The 12787-nt window shown below is 45.8% G+C and overlaps 1 protein-coding gene across 3 annotated transcripts in view; it reads right to left on the bottom strand.

The window, feature by feature from the left end:
* The window catches only part of AGPAT4 (1-acylglycerol-3-phosphate O-acyltransferase 4), a 120892-nt gene that overhangs the window by 100114 nt on the left and 7991 nt on the right, over positions 1 to 12787 (bottom strand). The window lies entirely within an intron of this gene.

Below are 12787 nucleotides of genomic sequence, written 5' to 3'. Positions count from 1 at the left end.
CCCTTAAATATAAATAAACAGAGAAAAAGTGAACTATAGGGATCAACACTGCAACTACTCATTGTATAGATGAAACACTGGCCATTGAGAGAGTCAGGTGACTGGCCCCATCACCCACGAGGGTAGGGACAAAGCTCTGAGCACTCTTTCTTCCCTGGCTCTCCACCCAGTGCTGTTTCCTCTCTCAGAGGCAGCAAATCTTACTATGTATTACAGACCAGCCTTTACCAATCACTAGTTAAGAATCCACAGGAAATCAGGAAGCTGTACCTTGGCGCTACATTCATGCTAACATAATCCCAGATGGGAATGAGGGAAACCAAGGTGGATGCAGAAGCCACTGCCTGGGCCTTACTGTTCCCATTCAAAGATCCAAGAAGTACTCTCAGTACTCGTCAGGGTCCTGCTGGCTCTGACATTGTACTTACCCACCTATAGGATGGTTTCTGCAGAAGAAAAAAAAAAAGCAGAAAGGAAAATAGTTCACATTTGTAAAAGGACACGTTACCAGTTAGAGATTAGGGAATGGAAACCCTAGCACAGCAGGGAGCTTTAGTTGTCTTAACTGGTGCATCTCAAGAACCCAGAGCAGGAACGCATCCAAGAATAGAGGGGACAGCAAAGCCTCACAAGGCCTCTGGGCCACTTTCCGCTGAAGGACCAACAGCCTTGGACACAGTGAACCTGCCAGGCTTCCTGGGACACGAGCAACCGCAGGGCCTCGTGGGACACAGGCAACCGCAGGGCCTCGTGGGGCACAGGCAACCGCAGGGCCTCGTGGGACACAGGCAACCGCAGGCCTCCTGGGACACAGGCAACCGCAGGGCCTCGTGGGGCACAGGCAACCGCAGGGCCTCGTGGGGCACAGGCAACCAACCGCAGGGCCTCGTGGGACACAGGCAACCGCAGGGCCTCGTGGGGCACAGGCAACCGCAGGGCCTCGTGGGGCACAGGCAACCGCAGGGCCTCGTGGGACACAGGCAACCGCAGGGCCTCGTGGGACACAGGCAACCGCAGGCCTCCTGGGACACGGACCCACAAGGCATCCTGGGACACAGGAAAAATTGAAGGGAGTCACGGGCAGCAGCCAGTGACTGAGTCAGGTCCACCAGGAGGGGAGAATTCTTTTTCCAACCCAGACACTTGTTTGGTGGTTATTTTTGGAAACAGTAAATTGAAGTTCCACATTGTGAATGCCCAGATTTAAGGAACTACGTAAGAAACTCAATGGATTCTTTGTGCCCCGATTAAACCAGACTTTAATTTTACCTCTGCTTTTAGGTTATGAGCTCCTTCAGTGTCAGGGACCAGATATATCATAAATGAATTAGAAATAATTTTGAATTACAAATGAATAAATAGAAAATAATTATAAAATAGTAAGGGGAAGCACCAGCAGTTTTGTTTCTTCTCTGAGTAAATAATTACGTTGTAACAGAAAGACTTAGGAGGGCTAGGAAGAACAACAACGAGAAAGCATATTTAGTGACAAAAAGATGTTTACAATATGCACAATCAACAAAAATACGTATGGCAGGAGACAAATTGTGTAAGATAAGAAAAGTGTATCTCTATACTTAGGAAATAGTCTGGGTGATAAGCCATCAAACTTTTTTAAATTTCTGAAATATTTTAAATATACAAAACATACAAAATGTTCTACCTCATTGATATTTAGTCATGTTTGCTTTGTGTTTTTGTTTTTATTTTTAAGATTTTATGTATTTATTTGACAGAGCCAGAGAGCACAAGCAGGGAAGAGGGAGAGGGAGAAGCAGGCTCCCCGCTGAGCAGGGAGCCCGATGCGGGGCTCCATCCCAGGACCCTGAGATCATGACCTGAGCCGAAGGCAGACGCTTAACTGACTGAGCCACCCAAGCGCCCCGCTTCGTGTTTTTTTTTTAATGAAATAATCTATTATAGATATTGAAGCCACTTCTCCAATCTGAGGTTGAAATTCATGTGTTTTCTTCTGTGTCTATTCTTCTACTGTATGTATCTGTATTCAGAGACAATATATAAGTTTTTAGTTGCAAAGATGGATATAAATAATATTTGAATCCTTTTATGATTTCCTTTCTACACTCACTGTTTTTTTGAAATGTTATGCTGGATATCCAGTTTAGTTCTTTTAAGAGCAGAAAAGTATTCTTTTGTATGACTATATCAAAAATTAATGTATTATCATATTGATGGACATTTAGGGCATTTCCAGTCTTTTTCTCTATTACAGACGATGCATTCACGACCTCTGGAATTGGAATGTGGAATTTTATCTCACAGCTTTTCAAAATGGTTGGACAATTAACACTCCAGAAGGATGTTCTGAGTTAGAGATAATGGAAAATAGTAATTTTCTTCTTTATGCTGGTAAATACTCCCGATAGGAGAGTGTTGGGGTAATGCATTACCCTACTAGGGTAATGTATTTTAGTTGTAAAAAAAAAAAAAAAGAGTTCAAACTTTTGCACCGCACTTTTCAGATTACTAAGTGTGTTGTGCATTACTTGGTAATGACGATGCTGTCTGATTTATCAGTGTACCCATTTTATAGATAAGGAAATGGAGGCTCAGGGAAGTTCTATGATTTATTTAGTTTGGGCCTCCAGTTTCCTTTTCTATCATTCCCATCGACCTACTCCACAAAACTATGGGGGTGAAAAATAAGACAATTGGTTTGAAATTCTACAAAATATTATAAGGTGATTTATATACATGTACAATTCATTGGTTATCTTTTTTTCATGGTTATGTCACTCCTCTGTGCAGAGTAAGAAATACCTAAATATCAGGGAACATGGGGGACAATACGTTCTTACAAAACTTCCAGGTACCATTTCAACAGGTCCTTCCCACGGACAGAAGTATAGTTTAGCAATGGTTTATTGCTGGGAGACTTACTCCTTTAATCCTTGATCTAAGCTTTATTCAAACAGTAATTTAACTCTTAAAGATCGGTAAATACTAACTCAAATGAGAGAACAAAAAATGGATTCAATACAGAAAGCAAGTGCTTTTTGGTTTCAGATAACACTCTTCACGGGACTTCCTACTTTCTAAGAAAGCAAATCCTGGCAGAGTGGAGAGCTCAGGAAATACAATGCCTGAACTCAAAAAAGCTGGTGTCCTAAAACTGTTCAGAGAAAGGCACACACTGCTGCACCTGGCTGGCTCAGTCCATAGAGCACGCGACTCTTAGTCTCAGGGTCACGAGTTCAAGCCCCACGCTGGGCATGGAGCCTACTTAAAAAAAAAAAAAGAAAGAAAAAAGTAAATAAAAATAAAAATTCTAAAAAATAATAAGAAGAAAGAAAGAAAAAGGCACACGCTGCTGAACACACCCAACAAACCATTCTTACTATCCTGAGGGCAGTACAGAGGTACATCAGGTTGGACAGGACACAGCCCTGGTTCCCTCATAAAACCCTATGTAATCACCACTACAGGAGCAAAACCAACAGCCCTTCCGATAGTTGCTTCTTTATTCCTTCCCTGTGGTATCTCATGCATAAAATTCTCCTGCGTCAGGTCTCTGATAACATGTTGAGATAGGCCTGACTAGCAAAGGGACTTGGCTTTGAAGGTCTGAGACATCTATGCAAAGGATCCTTGTTTCCTTAGCGCCCGAAAGATTTTAGGAAGTGAATGAAAAGCACCCGGCTTTGAACAGAGTTCCCATATGATCCCCAAATTCCAGTCCTAGGTACGTGCCCCAAAGAAATGAAAACATGAAGTCCGCCCAAAACATGTATGTGAATGTTCATAGCAGTATTGTTCATAATAGCTAAAAGATGTAAAGAGCCCTAATGTCCATCCAGAGCTGCATGGTCCAACAAAATGGTGTGTATCCACACAATGGAACATGACTCAGCCACAAAAAAGAATGACTGATACATGCGACAACATGGGGGAACCTCAAAAACATTACACCAAGTGAAGAAACCGGAAGACCACATACCGTATGGTTCTGTGTATATGAAAGTCCCGGAATAGGCAAATCCAGAGACAGAAAGTAGACTAATGGTTGTCCAGGGCTGCAGGGGAGGGGAATAGGGAGTGATGGGTACGGGTTTCTTTCTTTCTTTCTTTCTTTTTTTTTTTTGAGGTGATGAAATGTTCTAAAAGTAGATAGTGGTGATGACTGCACAACTCTGAATATATCACAAACCACTGAGTTGTTCACTTGAATGGGTGGGCTTTATGGTATGAATTTTATCTCACAGCTTTTGTTTAAAAAAGCAAAACAAACTCCTGGCCCTACAGATGACAAAACATAAGCACCGTCGGCTTTCATTCTACTTGTGATATAATCACACAGGTCCTGACATTGTTGAAAAAAGGAATGGTGAGTCCTTATAAGGGAAGAACGAGGGGAATTCAGGCCTGCAGGAAAAAGGCACCCTCCCCTCACCCAGGGAACAGAACAAGACGGCGGTGCCCAGGCCTGCTTGTGTGATGTGAGTGCCCACCAGAACGCCGTCAAGATGTAGACTGTATCCTCCAAAGCTGGATGATGTCTGTGATACTAAGCCATAAATAAAGGAAGGATGGGACCTCACCTTCGATCCTAAGCAAAGCTTGTAGGCAAAGGCTATGAGGATATTTACTACCCCTAAGTCTTCCAGTCAGTCTCAAAGAGCAAAGGGAAATCAGCCCTAGGCATGCATGCCAACAGAAGCCGTTGTCATCATATAGGATAATTAGGCTCCATGCTTTAGAGAAAATTTTCATCGGGTCAAAAGTTTTGAATACCTGAGACTGAATACTCTGTTTATGTTCGTTTCTATCAATGCGACCCACTAAAGTACATAATAGACTATATTCGCTATAGCAGACTCACTGTGATTAAATTCAGATGAAATTTCAGGGCTCAAATATGCAAAAGAGATTCTACTAGAACTATAAAGTCAGCTGCCCTTTAACGGCCAAACGGAGCAGAAGCTGACAACGCTTGCCAGGAGCAGGACTCCATGAGGCAGGGCTGGTGTCTGGTGGCTTACCCCGTCCCCCAGGAACCAGCACGGAGCCTGCACGTAGTAGACACTTTCGGAAAGAGTTTGTGAATGAAATCTGGTGAGTTGCCAAAAGCTTCACTTAGTTAATGAAATCAGTGGGGAGATAAATAATTGAGTAGAAAAAGTGGGTTCATCAATTTGCAACATTGAAATTTGTACATTTTTTGGTTGGAAGACAAATGAACCAGGATAGAAGTCAGGAATTTATGTCCCCTGTTGTCCAGTTTTAGACTGGAGAGACTTGCTCTTCTCCCAGAGTCAGAGCTGTTAACTTGATCAACCTACAGAGTCCAATTCAAAACATCTGCTGCGCTATTCTGAGAGACAGAGAGAGAGAGACACTGTAGGCCACGGACGGGTGGAGACAGCTCGCCTCACTCTTCCTCCAAGCCCTTCCTATGGATGTTCGGATCCCTCAAGTGTGATCCTGGGGGTAGGGATGAAGTAGCAAGGAAAACGGGACTTATTTCTTTTTTTTTTTTTTAAGATTTTATTTATTTATTTGAGAGAGAGAGAATGAGAGAGAGAGAGAGAGAGAGAGCACATGAGAGGGAGGAGGGTCAGAGGGAGAAGCAGACTCCCCGCTGAGCAGGGAGCCCAATGCGGGACTCGATCCCAGGACTCCAGGATCATGACCTGAGCCGAAGGCAGTCGCTCAACCGACTGAGCCACCCAGGCGCCCCGGGACTTATTTCTAATCCGTACTTTGCATCAGGAATAAAAGTGGTAAACTTAAAACTGATGGATGCTGAAAACCACATATCGCCCCCCCCAGGTGAGTGAACAAACAAGACACAGTCTAGCCATACAATAAAATAATGCCCAACACAACAAAGGAACAAACTACAGACCCGTGTAACACATGGACAGACCTCAAAAAAAACTGCTAAATGAAAGAAGCCAGACACAAAACACTATATAGTGAATTTTTCCATCGATACGCAGCTCCCATATAAGGTAAACCATAGAAACAGAAGATGGATTGCTGATCACCTGAGGCTACAGGGACAAGTGAGGATCACGTGCATAGCAACGAGGCACCTGCTGGGGGTGATCGAAAGACTCTACGCTGGACTTTGGTGAGCATTGCACAACTGTATAAACTTCCCAATTCATTGAACTGTACACTTAAAATGGGTGAATTTTATGATTTGTAAAGTAGATCTCAAAAAAGCCATCCAAAATTAGACGAATGAATAGAAGAAAGAAATTAAAAAAAAAAAAGGTTGACTTCCCAACAATGAAAAAGAATGACAAGCCGATTCTTTGAAAATGAGCAGTCGATTTAAATGAATTTTCTTCATGGAAATTAAAAAGGAATGTGGGCAGGAATGAATGAGAAAGAGGTGTAAAACAGAAAAAAGGAAAGAGCGTGAGTTCCATCTTCTATTTCATAGTGGAAATAAAAACAAGCCTGTTTTTGTTGTCCCGTTAGCTGTTGAGTCCAGCTGGTCTCCCAGCCCCCAGCTTCACTATCATATACACAAAGATGTTAGCATACATTCTGTTGTATTTTTTACTTGAAAAATAAAAAATAACACCTCTGCTCCACCATGTTCCCAGCTGACTCACCCAATAACGGTACCAACAAAATAAGTTAAGTCAACTCAGCATCATTTAGCTTTAGTGGCTGCACGCTGGCTCCTGTGATTATTTATTAGTTACTAAACTGAAATATCTGGGACAAGTCCTACATACCAGCATAAAGGCTCGAGTATTTACATCTCCCGACTTTGGGAAACAAGGAATTTTACTTGTCTCCCGTCTTAATGATACACGCCCCATGAGATCACCAAGATCGACAATGCCAATTCAGAGGTGAAAACTGTAATTTCACTGCATTCCTTAAAAAGTGATTTGTCTTGCAGGAGCCTGGATGGCACAGTCGCTTAAGTGACCGACTCTTGGTTTTGGCTCCGGTCGTGATCTCAGGGTCGTGAGAGTGAGTCCTGCATTGAGAGTCTGCTTGAGACTCCGTGTCCCGCCCCCCCCCCTCCCCACCCTGCCTTAAATAAATAAATAAATAAATCTTTAAAAAAACTACAGTGATTTGTCTTGACTGGGGTAACTGAAACAACTGAAATAATTCCACTTTAAATTCTCTATCCTTCCTCATTTGAAAACAAATTTCCTACAAATGGGATTGGCAGACTCTCCACAAGGAGAAAACATGAAACCTACATTTTGATTCATGTCTTGAGTCAGAAAGGCAACAAAATACAGAAAACACACACACTTCGATGGACACAGGAGAGCACTAATCTCTCATGATCACCCGAAATGATTTTTCTTATTTGAGGCAACTTCAGTCTTGGACTTCTTCATAGGTTGGAAGACGGTTCTGTTTTCCTCCCAGAAAACCATGGAAACACCATCCACAGAGAGCCTTCCTTCAGCCTGGGTTTTAGTAAGATTCAGTTTAAGGTTTAATCACATGGCCAGAGGTCAAGAACTTGGGGACAATCCTTTTTCAAAACGTATTAAGAATTTCAAGACCCTGAATGGAGAATCTCACACCAAGTGCAAGTTCCTGGGTGACCTTGCAGTTCACACACCCATGAGGCTGCGCCCACTCAGTGGCACCCTGACCGTCCCCATGGGCAGCTCCTCAAATCTGTCCAACTTAGAAAGGCATTTAAGAATTGCCAGAAAGTACACAAGAATCTCCAGGAAAGGGGTTCATTTAAAAAAACATGTCAGAAGCTGACTCCATAGCGTATAGCTGCCCACCAGAGCCGAGCACCTGAGCTCACCGAGCGGTTACACTTGACTCTCACCTCTGTTCTCAGACCTGCACGGGCGCGTGGGCCACCATCAAAGGCCCACGGCCACTTGATACCGCACGTCTTTGGGACTGGTACCGAACTACACTGCACGCTGACAAACAGAAACCTCTCCCGGAGAAGGAGGGCCAGTGTCTTCTTTAACAAAAGCCCCGGGGCGCCTGGGTGGCTCAGTCAGTTAGGCGGCTGCCTTCGGCTCAGGTCGTGATCCCAGGGTCCTGGGATCGAGTCCCGCATCGGGCTCCCTGCTCAGCGGGGAGCCCGCTTCTCCCTCTGCCTGCCGTTCCCCCTGCTTGTGCTTGCTCTCTGTCTCTCTCTCTCTCGTTCTGTGTCAAATAAATTAATAAAAAATATTTAAAAAAAACAAAAAAACAAAAGCCCCACTGGCCTGGCGGCTTGTTGCTGGGATGCCACTGAGGCATTGGGGGCGGGGGCGGGGGCGGGGGCGGTCCCTCCCACTGGAAGGGCCCCCTCCTCAGAGGATGCCTTTCATTCCTTCAACAAATATTTACTGAGGCACCACCCTGGGGAGTAGAGACACCAAAAGGAGCTTGCTACAGTGTAGGGAAGAATGAGGAGAGAATTTTAAATGCTAACAGCGGCGAGGACTCTCCCAGAATTGCAATGTGTTTTTAGAAGGGAAAGTGAGGGCAGGCGGGGCAGTGAGAAGGTCAGGACAGTCTTCCCTGAGGGCACACCTCGGCCCCTGTCTTCTGGCCCCTCCACCTGCTGCCCTCCCTTCCCCCTTCCTCCCAGCCTTCATTCATCCTTCCAAACCCTGCCCGAGATTGTACCATCCCGCTGCCTCCCCCCCCCCCCCCCCCCGCAAACCGCGAGATGCCTATTTTCCTGTCTTCTCACAGCCCCTTCTATCTTCACTGTGAAGTCCACAGTTAAAGGACTTAACCACTGCGTGGTAATCATCACTTACCGCATGAGTAAATGATGTAAAAGATTCAGCACAGTGCCAAGGCCTTATTAAGGTCACTAAATGTTTTCCTATGTATATCTGTCTGCCTTCCTACAAACCCGAATTCCTTGGGGGCTCCAGTGTTTTCATTCGGGATCCACAGTGTCCAGCATGTGGACCTGGCTGTGGCAGGTGGGTAGTAAATATTCCTAACGTGAATGACTTGAATGGCTAGTCACATCCACCACACCGTTATAGACAAACACCCAGCTTAGGGTGCCTTAATAAGTTGACCACAGTGTCTGTGGGACGTAGCTGCTACACCACACCCAGATCGGGGCATCATCATCAACAAAGCAGCATTCCCTACAGGCAGGTGGGATGTTTTACTTGCCAAAAATCCAGCTAACAATGGAATGTTACGAAGCTGTATTTGATGTGAGACAACTCAATAATTTAACTCGACCTCTATTCTGGGAATACACGTTGGTCAGAGAGAAGAGACCCTACCGGACTCTTGCTACACTAGTTATGACACAGACCCTGAGCCCCTTGCTACACCCCTCTAACATGGAACCTTGCCTACTGAGCATCTGAAGAGGCTGAGTCCCGTAAAGGTATCAACCTTAACACCCGAGCAGGGACTCAAGAGCCAAAGAGTTGGTTTGCCTTTATGGGCTATGCGACCCTGAGCAGATTACTTAACCTCAGTCTCATCTATAAAATGGAGACAATAGGGTCCTACTTCATGGGGTCATGGTGAGGATTAGTTGTTTCTGGAACCCCTGCCTGGCACATGAGAACCTGAAACGTAGCTAGTTAGCATCCTCCTCCTCACTGCCTTTGTCCTGCCCCCGGTTTTGTTTGTCCAGAGTCACTGTCTTCCTAGCCACCTTTCTGTCACATGGTTCCAGTTCTCCCAGTCCACCAGAATCACCTAGAAAACATTAAAAAAAAAAAAAAAATCGAGGAACCAGAGACTCGATGCACCAGTCCAAGGTGGGCAATTCTAACAGACAGGCAAGGCTGAGAACATGGGTGAGCCTCTGGCCCTGAGACCCTGAGACCAGACTAAGGTGAGGGAGACGCAGCTCCTTGCTCACTGCAGCCTGGTAGTCCCTCTGCATTATCTGTGGCTGCATCCCCGACTCTGCATCTGACACCAAGGATACGACGTGCTAGCTCAGCATGCCCTCCCACGGCCAGCTCCATGGAGGCTCACTCCTTCTTCCTTTGATTTACCTCCCCTTTCCTTGTGTCGTAGCCTGGGGCAGGAACCAAAGAGGGAACAGACACTCCAGGACATGCCATCCGGGGCTTGGAAGGCCAGCTGTGAAAGCCCATCCTCCCCGGGGGTGGGCTGTGGCAGGGAGCAAGCAGCCGACCACCTCGACATTACCTGTCGCCATCTCCTTCCTCACCCATCTCAGCCAGGGTGTCCCCTTGTTTTGAATGAAATAATTTTCTGGAAAGTTAAAATTCAGAACTAACTTGCCAAAAGATAGAGTGGACAAAACCGTTGTTTCTGATGGCAATCCTTCCAGCGTCCTCTGGATTGTCCTGCTTTAGTAAATGGAGTACGTCAGATGCCACACCAAGGGCTCAGGACCACGGGTCTGCTGGGCGTGTATTCTTGGGTTTCCTAGCCTGCCATCGATGGTTCCTTTTCCACCATTTGCTCAGGCAAACAGGTAACCAAGCTTGCTAAGCCAGTCATTTCAGGATTACACTTGCTGTGTGAGTAGGTTCAGGGTAAAATCAGATTAAGCCTCGCAAAGTACATAGGCTTTCGACAATAATTTTTCCCACTGTATACTGCAGATTTGGGGCTGTCTTCCACATGGTAGAATCTGTCCCCACCTAGGTATTCTACCATCTCGTAAATGGAATAGGCTTTGTCAGACTTGCTGGTTTAAGCTGAATTAGACAATAAACTCCCCGTGGTCACAGAGTACGCTTTCTTTCTCTACTTTCAGCAGGCTCCACACCATAATGCCCTGCCCTGCGTCACATGGATTTTCAAGCGCAAATTTCACTGGAATATACTGTAGTACTTCTTATATGCAGACGCCATTGCACCCTAAGACTTTAATGGCATGATTTCCATTTTCAGTGAAACGTTGGGTCAAGTGATACTCCATATCGACGCTTGATAACATGGTTTTATTTGTTCAAGTAATCTCTACAGCCAACATGGGGCTTGAACTCCTGACCTCGAGATCAAGAGTCGCATGCTCTCCTGATTGAGCTGGCCAGGTGGCCCAAAAACATGGTTTTAAAAAGAGCAAGGACACACACAACACACACACACACACGAGAGGCCTACCTTCTTCCTTATTATTCTCAAGTATATCTAATAAAACTTGGTTTGCTTATGCCTGGGCAAAGTCCACAGTTCAGATTTTTTTTTTTTTTTTTTTTGGTTCCTCCACCAACGTCTTATTATAAAGGGGGGGGGGAAAGCAGTTTATTGGGGTAGTTAGGTATTGGGTTCTCCTCTTTCCCTCTATTACAACAAGGTCTGCCCATGCCCAGGCTTCTTATTTCAGGCAGGAGGTTTGGGTTGGATTAATCTTCGACCCCTAGAGAGGGTGGGACCCTTAAAGGGAAGGGTACCTTGAGGACAGTTTGTTAGGATTTGAATTGGCAAATTTCACATGCCTGACTGTTTTGTTCAAATTCCAAAAGATAACCCCAGTGCGAGAAATCTTTATGAGAAGAGGAGGTAATGTATCATAAACTGGTGATAAGATAAAAGATATCTATAAGCAGTAGGAGTTAAAGCAACTCCTTATTGAGAGACAGTCAAGGCAATGGGAGAGCGAGAGAGTTAAGAAAGAACAGAATGGGTTGGGCTAATCTAGAGAAGGGGTTATTCCAATAGAAGGAAGAAAGGCCAGGAGGGTGGGTGACCAGAGCCGGAAGAGAGGGACTCCAGCAACCGTCCCTCAGTGATCCCATCAGGAAGAGAGAGACAAGGAAGAAACAGAGTCAAGGCAAGCCAGTCCCCAGGGATGGCTCACGGCCTGCCCTATCCCAGCCCATCCCCAAGACTCTCTGTTCAGTGACAGTAGTAAAAAGGAAAGGTAGTGGAAGGGACAGCATGATAAATGGACTCTTTCTTCCCACAGAGTCACTTAGACATCATCCAGCTCAGTTTTCCCTCTAAAATCTTTCTGCAGAGATGCTCCCTTCAGCCGAGGAAGCTCACTGAAGGATCCGGAGCTATGGCCTAAGCCATCTGAACAACCAAGCATGTTTTGCCTTAAAAGTTCATGTAAATGTTGCGTGTCATATCATGGCAGATCCATGTTCATTTTATTTTTTTAAATAAAATATATCTTGGATCTTTCAGCAAAACAGATGCTTGGGTGACATGGGCCTGGTGTATCCTGCAGCTCTCCACACTCGCTGGCATACTCCCAAAAGGCCCCCCCTCCCATGTTGGTGGTTGAAGAAGTTGCCCTCTACCCCGGCCTCCTCCCTGACCAGGTCAGGAAATGAGGACACAGAGACCATGCGAGGCTACCTCCCAGTGCCGGGGCCAGTGCAGACCCAGAGACAGTCCCTGGTCTCAAGGAGTCCAAGGTCCCACAGAAAGTAAGCAGGTGACCTGGGTTGGGGACCTGGTCCTCCCTTCTGCCATGCTGCCTCTCGTGGTCCCTACAAGGCCCCCCCATCTCTGTGGCCCAGCAGAAAGTGTCCAGAGAGGGAGGCCTGGCAGTCTCCAGATTCTGGCCAACACAATGTTCCTGTGGCCTCCGACAAGGCAGGACACCTTGACTGCCAGCCTGCTAATCCTCTCCCTGCCCAGAGAGGCAGGCAGGGTCGCGTCACATGGCAGTTAGGAAACTGCCGCTCACTGCTTGCCCAACATCCACAGGACACAACTAGATCCCAGCCTGGTAAACCACATGCTCTAGAAAGGTGCAACTTCTCTGGGGAGCCAAGCCACAGCGAAGCTGTTAAGACCAGACTGTCTTAGAGACAAATCACAGTGCAGCCATTTGAGGAGACAGAAGGGGGGGGGGGGGCGGAGATGAAGTCCCAATTTGGCTAAAATTGGACCCAATATAAAT

This window comes from Zalophus californianus, chromosome 7, assembly GCF_009762305.2.
Source record: "Zalophus californianus isolate mZalCal1 chromosome 7, mZalCal1.pri.v2, whole genome shotgun sequence".
In the NCBI taxonomy this organism is placed as follows: Eukaryota; Metazoa; Chordata; class Mammalia; order Carnivora; family Otariidae; genus Zalophus; species Zalophus californianus.
The sequence above is the reverse complement of the archived record's forward strand: the minus strand, read 5'-3'. Positions and strand labels throughout refer to the sequence as shown.